The sequence below is a fragment of the Austrofundulus limnaeus genome, unplaced genomic scaffold (genome assembly GCF_001266775.1).
Source record: "Austrofundulus limnaeus strain Quisiro unplaced genomic scaffold, Austrofundulus_limnaeus-1.0 Scaffold836, whole genome shotgun sequence".
Classification (NCBI taxonomy): Eukaryota; Metazoa; Chordata; class Actinopteri; order Cyprinodontiformes; family Rivulidae; genus Austrofundulus; species Austrofundulus limnaeus.
The window spans coordinates 160,558-162,917 of NW_013953238.1; the positions used below are offsets into that span (position 1 = coordinate 160,558).

The 2,360-nt window shown below is 34.2% G+C and overlaps 1 protein-coding gene across 1 annotated transcript in view; it reads right to left on the reverse strand.

Annotated features, from left to right (window-relative positions):
• myrfl (myelin regulatory factor like) overlaps positions 1 to 1,704 on the reverse strand; it is a gene marked incomplete in the record, with an annotated part of 22,926 nt that extends 21,222 nt beyond the window's left edge. The window contains 1 exon segment of the mRNA XM_014029000.1: positions 1,374 to 1,704.
• Positions 1,705 to 2,360: the final 656 nt, after the last annotated feature.

The window sequence follows — 2,360 nt, forward strand, 5'->3', positions numbered from 1 at the left end:
CTGTCTCGTTATAATGAGAAAACTCTCTTGTTATGAGAAAACTATCTCGTTATAATGAGAAAACTATCTCGTTATAATGAGAAAACTATCTCGTTATAATGAGAAAACTATCTCATTATAATGAGAAAACTCTCATTATAATGAGAAAACTGTCTCGTTATAATGAGAAAACTATCTCATTATAATGAGAAAACTATCTCATTATAATGAGAAAACTCTCATTATAATGAGAAAACTGTCTCGTTATAACGAGAAAACTATCTCATTATAATGAGAAAACTGTCTCGTTATAATGAGAAAACTGTCTCGTTATAATGAGAAAACTGTCTCGTTATAATGAGAAAACTATCTCGTTATAATGAGAAAACTATCTCGTTATAATGAGAAAACTATCTCGTTATAATGAGAAAACTGTCTTTTAAAAATGAGAAAATTATCTTGTTATATCAAGTTAACCATCTCATTATAACGTGTTATGATTTCTTCTGGTTTGTCATTTTCACAGAAGTTTATTGCCTGGATGGTGTGATGGAGAACACGACTGAGTCTCACTATATAAACAAAAACAAACAGAATTATTTGGGTTTGTGCTCAGATGTTGCAGCTAGTAGCACTTAATAATATTCACTCTCTAATCTGAATTCAGACGGTATTATTTCAAAAACATTTTTCAGTACTAACTTGTCATTTTTTAGTCTAGAAATGTGTTCCTCTTGCAGATTTCTTCTTCATAAAAAGGCGTAAAGTGAGACTCAGTTGTGTTCTCCATCACGCCATCCAGGAAATAAACTTCTGTGAAAGTGACAAACCAGAGGAAACCATAACATGTTTTAACAAGATGGTTATTTTGATATAAGATAGTTTTCTCGTTTTTGAAAGATAGTTTTCTTGTTATAACGAGATCCAGTTTAAAAATAATTTCATGTCATGTGGCAGCTCTACGTTTCTGTAGAAAACAGATAAAAGTGAACGAGCTGAGATCTTTTTAAAGAAACCCTGAGCAGCTCCAAACCTGACCAGGTGTCATTACAGCAGGAAACAGCTTTTTAATATTTAAACACAATGATTTAACTCTGCTCTGTTCTTTGAAGAAAACAGCTTAAATATTTTAGTTTGAAAGGATTAAAATGTTCAGATAATAAAACCTAAACACATATTTATGCTGATTTTTAATAAACTTCTTGTTTAAGCACATTTCAGCAGGACTGTAAATGATTTTATCAAGATTTTCCCACCGAAACATTTAAAGTTTCACTTTATAAATCAAAGCAGTTTAAATCAGCTGGTTGTGTTTTCGTTGTATGAATGTTTACATGTTATTTCACTGGCATGTGGTGAAACAGAAGCTGAAGCTCACATCAGACCAAACACACCTGAGCTCGTCTCCAAGATGGCCGCCAGTCAGTCTGACAGCAGGAAGATGAGAGAACCGGCCTCCTCCTCAGGTACAATCCATGTGTGACGTTCAGACTTTAAATCCTCAAAGTTCCTACAAATACTCTTCTTCTTCTTCTTCTTCTTCTGTGGTTTCTGCTGACAGGCACTTCCTGTTCTAGAACAAATGTTCTTCCAGTTTGTGACGAGCGACTGGATCGTCTTCTTTCTCTCAGGTGGACTTTGAGCTTTGAACAAGAAAAGGGAAAAGTGTTCAGTCATAAAACAGCCAGTCTTCCTGTAACCACACACCACCACACACACACACACGCGCGAGCGTGTGTGTGTGTGTGTGTGTGTGTGTGTGTGTGTGTGTGTGTGTGTGTGTGTGTGGTTAAATAAAACAACAAGCCCATTATTAAAACGTTTTCTCAGTTTTTGTCTGATTTCTGACTCTTATTGATCAAATTAACTAAAGGATCCAAAGATGTTTGCAGAAACACAACATGTGCGAAAATCTGTTTTCACCTTCACTTTTTAAATATTTAGTTTACAATTTACAACGGTGTATTAGGACCACTTCGCGGATGGAAAAATAAAAACATAGGAGCAAATCTCTGAGAAAAAACTCAGAAATTCTGAGATTAATTTATGAAATTTTCGAGAAAAAAAAAACAGGAAATTCTCTTACGTTGAAAGGTCGCAAATTTGCGAAAAAACAGCAGAAATTTACACAATCAAGGGCAGAAATTTGAGACATTTAAACTAAATATTTTCTAACTTGGTGAAGTCAAAAATTTAGGGGGAAAAAACTTGTAAATTTATTTTTCAGGAGGACTGGCTAAAGGGCGATTTCACCTGTCTTCACTACCTTCAGCATCTTTAATCTGCTAAAAACAAATCACAGTTAGCATGCTAAGCTAAAAACAAATCACAGTTAGCATGCTAAGCTAAAAACAAATCACAGTTAGCATGCTAAGCTAAAA